Source organism: Vulpes lagopus, chromosome 4 (assembly GCF_018345385.1).
Source record: "Vulpes lagopus strain Blue_001 chromosome 4, ASM1834538v1, whole genome shotgun sequence".
Lineage (NCBI taxonomy): Eukaryota > Metazoa > Chordata > Mammalia > Carnivora > Canidae > Vulpes > Vulpes lagopus.
In genome coordinates this window covers 121,765,244-121,773,137 of record NC_054827.1, presented here as the reverse complement: position 1 = coordinate 121,773,137, position 7,894 = coordinate 121,765,244, and positions in this window count along the sequence as shown.

Below are 7,894 nucleotides of genomic sequence, written 5' to 3'. Positions count from 1 at the left end.
CAGTGTGTTTCACTCTGTTTTCTTTTTCAGAATCTGCTTTCGCCCACGGTCACACCAAGCACAGCCGTGGCCTTTCAAAGGTCACCCTGCCCTGGTGTGTGCGCCTTCCCGTCTTCCACCTTGTCCCCCTCTGGTTTTCCCCTTTGTGCAGTCCACTGCCAAGGTTGGGCTGGGCCCAGGAAACACCCTGCAGGCTTGTAATCAAGTCTCATACAAGTGTATGAGCAAAGGCAGCTCAGGCTTCCTCCTCTGCAGAGGGAAGATCAGGGCCAGTACCCTCCCTCCTGGGTGGGGTTGTGGGGCCTAGAAGAGGAGGTGCACATGTCCTACACAGTGTAAGTCCACAATCCCTGGCCATGGCTATGGATGAACCGTTTTGTTTGGCTGAGGCAGTGGTAAAGACAGAAATGGCTCGGTCCCACAGCTGATTGAGGTGGGATGGTCCTCATTCTATTGCCATATATGTAGCTAGGGGCCAGTCACTTAAATGCCCTTGACCCTGGTTCTCAGCTGTGAAATGGGCATTCCAGTCTCTCATCCAACACTCTCAGGATCACATGTATTTTGGAAATCAGAATCTTTGTATTTGACATAGGTACCTGTCATGGGGGCAGCCAGCCTCCAGAAAGGATCTCAGGTCCTGGGATCCATCCAGTTCCAGTTATTTCACACCCTGATGCCATCATAACCAATAGGATGTCACAGAAAGGATGGAGTGTGATTTCTGCAGCAGAGTTGAAAGTCCTTATGGCTACTGCCTTGCCCTCTCTTGGATCACCAGCTCTGCAGGAAGCCACCCTCCATATCATGAAGACACTCAGGTACCCCTGTGGGTGGCAAGGAATTAGTGCTTTGTGCCAATAGACAGCGTCATCTTGCCCACTGTTGTCAGCGAGCTGCCTTGGGGCCCCACCCTCCAGCCCGCTCAAGCCTGTAGGCTGACATCTTAACTAAGCACCTGGCGCACCCCGGGCCAGAACCACCCAGCAAAGCTGCTTCCGAATCCCTGACCCATGGCAGCTGCATATATGACCAGTGTTTACCGTGAAGCTGTCAGCTAGCATTTGGGTAGTTTATTACACAGCACTAGAAAACTCCCACATAGTATGTTAGAGTGTGCGTGCTGAAGCATGCGACAGCTCCTCAAAACCAGATATATTAAAATCTCGGGATCCCTGGGTGGCGCAGCAGTTTGGCGCCTGCCTTTGGCCCGGGGCGCGATCCTGGAGACCCAGGATCGAATCCCACGTCGGGCTCCCTGCATGGAGCCTGCTTGTCCCTCTGCCTGTGTCTCTGCCTCTCTGTCTCTCTCTGTGTGACTATCATGAATAAATAAAATCTTTAAAAATAAAAATAAAATAAAATAAAATCTCCTCAAAGACAAGATGACTGTTCAGACTGAGATAAATAAAGACCAAAACCTTACAGCTCTCAAGCGAATTTCTCACCAACTTTAAGAAAAATGCTTTGCGTTTCCAAGCTTTTGGGATCTTAAAATCACAAATGACGGATGGCAGACTTCCCAACAACACGTGCCTTACAGGATGTTGTGAGGATTTGGCAGGCTCACATACTTCATAGCATTGTTAACAGACTTAACGACATGCCTGTGCCTTCAACTAAAATCCAAGTAGTGAGTCAGGCACTGGGGATTCATGGGCAAACATCCTGATGGCGGAGACAGACCCTCTTCCAAAAAAAAAAAAAAAAATTTTTTTTTTTGCAGTGTAAGGAAACTGTACAGGAAAGGGAGAGAGATAAGTAAGGAAACAAAGAAGGGACAAAGAAGGAGAAAAGAGAGGGCAGCCAGGACAGAGGGGAGTTTCAGCGGCAACCTAAGGCTGAGAAGGAGCCAGGCACGGGATGGAGTGAGTCCTGAGCAGAGGGAAGATGTGCCCCAGGCATGGGTTGCTCAGCCAGTGAAGCATACACTTTTGGCTCAGGTCATGCTCTCGGGGTCCTGGGATTGAGTCCCCAGTTGCGTTCCCTGCTCAGTGGGGAGTGTGTTTCTCCCTCTGCCTCTCCCCTCCATTGTGTACTCTCTCTCTCTCTCTCTCTCAAAAATGAATAAATAAATAAAATAAATAAATAAATAAAAGTGTTTTAATGTGCCAGAGAGTTACAGGGGCCGACATCCTGGGCAGAGCGGGACCAGATTGGCCTCTGTTAGCAGCCATGCCAAGGAGTATGGGGGTCTGGGGGTCTGTCCGAGGGGGCCAGTCAGGTGCACATACCTGCTGTCACACGCCCCCACCACGACCACCACCAAACTCAAGCCCTTCCTTCCTACTTGGAGGAAGGTGAGTGTCTTAGCTCAGGCTTCCAGAACAAAATGCCACAGACTGGGGGCTGAAACCAAGGGCATCTGTCTCTCCCACCTCTGGAAGTCGGCAGCGTGAGGCACCAGCCAGATTGGTTCCTCCTTGACTTTCACGGACCCGCCTATCTCTCTCTCTCTTCTTACAGGGACACCAAGTTCTGTTGGATCAGGGCCCCACCATAATAACTTCATTCAACCTTAATGACCTCCTTACAGGCTATCTCTCCAAACACAGTCAGATTCTGGGAGTAGGGCTTCATTCAACATAGGAATTTGGGGGATCCCTGGGTGGCACAGCGCTTTAGCGCCTGCCTTTGGCCCGGGGCGCGATCCTGGAGACCCGGGATCGAGTCCCGCATCGGGCTCCCGGTGCATGGAGCCTGCTTCTCCCTCTGCCTGTGTCTCTGCCTCTCTCTCTCTGTCTGTGACTATCATGAATAAATTAAAAAAAAAACAACAACATAGGAATTTGGTGGGGGACACAATTCCGTTGATAACAGTGGGGATGCTCCTGAAGAGCACAGAGAGATTTTCTGCTCTTTCATAAGGTGCCCAGCATATGAAGGAAGGTTCCCTCTGCCTTTGGAAGAGGAAAGAGGTGGAACACAGAAGGACAGAAGGCAGAGTGGGCATTGTTGGGAGCCTGGGCCACCAGCCCACAACAGCCCCTGCAAAGGCTGTTTGGTCCTGTTGCACCAGCCATGGTAAATGGAGGAGGAAGTAAACCCTCTGCCCCAAGTGTCTCCACACCTTCCCAGCCAGCCTAGCACAAATGTGAAGCTGTTACACTGGGTTTTAGGTTTACCATTTGCCTTTTTAAGATGCCCTTGCTTCTGGTGCATTGAAGCAGTAGAAAGAGCACCAGGTTGGGGGAATCCCTGGGTGGCTCAGTGGTTTGGCGCCTGCCTTTGGCCCAGGGCGTGATCCTGGTAGTCCTGGGATGGAGTCCCGTGTCAAGCTCCCGGCATGGAGCCTGCTTCTCCCTCTGCCTGTGTCTCTACCTCTCTCTCTCTCTATGTCTATCATGAATAAATAAGTAAAATCTTAAAAAAAAAAAAAAAAAGAGCACAAGGTTGAAGAGACAGCCCTCAGTTCTAGGGGTGGAGTGGCCACTGCCCACCCTTCTCACCCTCTTGTACCCACCCCCACCCCCTCTCCACTCCTCACCCACTAGTCAGAAGAATCTCCTACCCCCAGCCCTAAACTCATTGTCCTTACTCACAGGACCTGAAACAAAGACCTCCAAAGCCTGCTCCACAGGAAGCTGGGCAGGAGATAACAGGGAACATTGGGTTTCCATGCCTGGCACTTGTGCACTGTTTGGATTTCTATAGTAAAGGATTAGCTATGCAGGTTTGGCTGCTCAAAATGCACACACGGCAAAGGAAGAACTGGCCTTGACCAGCTCCTAGGAGATAGTCTCAGAGCTGTTGACATGTCCTGTCTGATAAAATATCTTTGCCTGGGGGCCTCAGGCCACACCACACAGTCTATGCTAACAATAGGATTTCTGGCAGGGCCAGGGGGTGCAATGTACCAGCCTGACCCCTGGAGGGGCCGGAAACTGGGGACCCAAGGCCAGTCACACTTGTTCTCCACACCAACATCAAGCCTGGGTGAGCTTCCCTGGTTGGTAGTGAGACAGAACAGGGACTGGACTCTGGTTGGCCATCCCTGACCCCCCAAATCTAGCATTCCTTGGTTACCTCCATAAAAAAAAAGCCTAAAACTCTACACCTCTTGAGTGGCATATCTTGCAGGAATGCGGAGTGAGGGGATCCCTGGGTGGCGCAGCGGTTTAGCGCCTGCCTTTGGCCCAGGATGCGATCCTGGAGACCCGGGATCGAATCCCACGTCCGGCTCCCGGTGCATGGAGCCTGCTTCTCCCTCTCCCTGCATCTCTACCCCCCTCTCTCTCTCTCTCCATGTGTGACTATCATAAATTTAAAAATATATATATTTAAAAAAAAGGAATGCAGAGTGAGGATGCTACCTATGAACGCTGACGAAGACTGGACCAAACCAATTTGCACCAAGATGGACTCCAGCGCGGACCTTTCACCAACTTTGTTCCTGGTGAAAATACTAAAACTCACCCGAGTGGAGATTTAACATGCTAACTAGATGTGAACTGCAGGAAGAAGCAGCATGACCTTTAAGCATGCAGGTGCGAATAAATCCTGCCTCTACCTACTTAGCCGGTCCTTTTCCCACCTGTGTCTTTAAAAAATTCTCCTTGGGGATCCCTGGGTGGCTCAGCGGTTTGGCGCCTGCCTTTGGCCCAGGGTGCAATCCTGGAGTCCCGGGATCGAGTCCTGCGTCAGGTTCCTGGCATGGAGCCTGCTTCTCCCTCTGCCTGTGTCTCTGCCTCTCTCTCTCTCTCTCTATGTCTATCATGAATAAATAAATAAAACCTTTAAAAAAATAAAAATAAAAAATTCTCCTTGATCTCCCCTTGGAGAGCCAGCCTGGGGATTCTCTCCTTTGTGCTGTGTCCCTCATGCTCAACCATAAACCCCAATAGGGGTGCCTGGGGACTCAGATGGTTGAGCCGGGGACTCTTGGTTTCAGCTCAGGTCACGATCTTAGGGTAGTGAAATCAAGCCCAGCATTGAGCTCCTGCTCAGCAAGGAGTCTGCTTAAGGATTCTCTTTTCCTTCTGCCCCTCCCTGCTCTCCCTCTCTAAAAAAAAAAAAAAAAAAAAAAAAAAAAAAAAAGCATACACCCCAATGAAGCCTTGCCTGTGCTTTTAAATTTTGTGGCCAGCCTCATTTCTACCATTGCTGGGCCTGAGGACTGTAGCCAGTAACAGCAGCAGCACCCCTCTATGTCATCAACAGTGTTGCTGGAGGGCACCTGGATGGCTCAAAGGCTGAGGGTCTGCTTTCAGCTCAGGTTGTGATCCAGGGTCCTGGGATCAAGTCCCACATCAGGGTCCCCACAGGGAGCCTGCTTTTCCCTCTGCCTATGTCTCTGCCTCTCTGTGTGTCTCTCATGAATAAACAAATAAAATCTATTTAAAAAAGACAAACAGTGTTTGCTGAAACAAGTAGGTGCTGTCCATAAACACAATGGGGACGGAACAACAGAAGCTGTGCCTGGGTTCTCTGGCCCCCATCATATGTGCCTTTTTCCTTTGCTGGTTTTCATCCATATCTTTCTATGTAGTAAATCCTAAATGTGTATAGAAGCTTGTCTGAGTTCTGTGAGTCCTTCTAGTGAGTGCCTGAGCCTGAAGGTGTCTTGGGAACCCTAACAGGGCTATTCACAGTGAATGTATATTCCTGATCACTGATCCCAGCTTCCCAACACCTCGCATCATACCCTTTGCCAAGTGACTTTGGTTGGGTACCTGCCTAGCTAGAGTAGGCTATGTCCCTGGCACTCAGCACTGAACCCAGCCAGTGGGTTCAGCACAGGTCATGCGAGGTAAGACCTTGGGTGACATGTGCTTCTGTTCCCCCCTTGGCCCCCCGCAGACCCCCAAGAGCAAGTCCTAGGAGCTTCGAATGAGAATGAGACAGTGGCCAAGGCTAAGCCCACCCACACCCGTAGCTACAAAGGCCTGTGCCTTGCTTGTTCTCTGGCATGTCTGCACCCTACTCACCGCGGTCCTACTGTGGACGAGCCATCTTGAGAGCCCCTGAAAAATATCAAGTTCTTTCCCACCCCTGGACTTTGCACCTGCTGTCCCTCTGCCTGGAATGTTTGTTCCTGCCACTTTTTGCACAGCTAACAGCTATCTCATGTGTTGCGTCACCCCGGATAACAGGTGAGAGAAGTAAGCTTGGGTAGCTGAGTAGCCCCAGGGAGCTGCCCCCTGCCTGTGCCCGGCCAGCCCAGGCCCTGTGTGCTGGTCGCTGACAGAGTACACCTCTCCTTGAAGCCTCCACTCCTGTCTCCTTGCAGCATGAAATGTTCCATTCATGAGGCTGCCAATCCCCTTCTCATGGATTTCTTGGCAAGCACTGCACTATCCATGAAATGGAGTATTCTCCGAGCAACAAACTGGAATCCCCCTGCAGTGGGTTGTGGGGTGTCCCCCAGAAAAACATGTCTGAGTCCTGACTCCCAGAACCAGTGAATAGGACCTTATTTGGAAAAAGAGGCTTTGCAGATGTAATCTAAGTTAAGAATCTCAAAATGCAGAGATCATCCTGGATTATCCAGGTGGGCCCTAAATCTGGGAACAGGTGTCCTTATAAGAGACAGAAGAAGGAAGACACAGACGTACACAGAAGAAGGCCATGTGAAGACAGAGTCATGGCGTGACACAAACCAAGGAAGCCGACCTGGCACCCCTGTTGAAAATGATAGCTCAGGAGCCACCACATAGCTCCATTCCCAAGGGGGTTATCCTGCCTGAACCCACAGTTCCCTATGCACCCTTGGGTCCCAGGTGCCCTCTGCCCACCTCACAAGGTATGATCCTATGAGAGGAACTGGCCACCCCCGGGGCCTAGAGGAACCTCCAGCATCAGTGTTCCTGGCTTTGTCTCCTGGTTTGTCTTGTACCATTTTGCCATGAAGGGTGCGGCTTTGCTCATCAGAAGGTGGTGGCAGGTTGTAGGGTGGCCATTAGACCATGGGATCGAGGGCATGTAGCAGAGATGGTGCACCCACAAGGCAAGGCTCACAGGTAGCCACCGTGATGGTCACAGAACACACTGTGCTGGCCCCACTCCCGGGAGCGAAGTCTTGAGCTGCCCCACAGCCCCTTCCAGGCCCAGCATCCATGCCTCCTTCTGTCCCCTCACCATCACTCCACAGCTCCCCATGAGGCTTCCAGAGATCCAGCTCAGCAGGGAGACTGCCACCAAGGGTGAGTACGAGGAGGGGAGGTCAGAGCCCCCGACCCTGACCCCCTCTCCCACATCCCCCCTCCCTCAGGTGGCTTCTCTGACCCTACCAGGAGCCCAGCTCCAACCCTGACTCTTCCTGATTTCCATTCAGAAAGCTCAGGAAAGACCAGTGGCCTGTGACTGGACACCAGAAGGGAGGAGAAGGCCATGCAGGTGTCTGGGCAAAGACACTTTTAGGTGGAGGGAACAGCAAGGGCATAGTCTCAGGGGTGAGCCTTGGAGGGGGCCAGGACCATTGAAGGGGACCACAGGAGAGGGCATGAGAGAAGCTGGGATAGAAAGAGCCCTCAATGGAGACACTCGAGTGAGTTCCAGTGAGGCCTGGTCTTCCCCAAGCCCTCAGCATGCCATGCACACAGGGGCTACTGCCTGTCCTGCCCCCAGCTCCAGGGCAGTGAGATCTCAGGGAACCCGCTCCTCCTCGTCCTGCCAATGCAACTGAAGCATATGTGCCAGGATAGTATGAGGAAGACCTGAACACGGCCCAGAGGAGGTATTTGACCAGCTTGTAGGCACCATCACATTAGCTCCTGAGAGGCTGGCGGGCAAGGGATGGAAAATTCTGGACCATTTAAGAGTCTAGGACCTGAGGCCAACGTGGGTGAGTCCGTGTTCCAGCAATGCAGCCCCAGCCTGCCCCACACAGCCTAAACCGCTGGTGGTCTGAGCTGCCGGTGGTCCCTGGCTTCTGTCCTCGTGGCTCCCTCTGTCC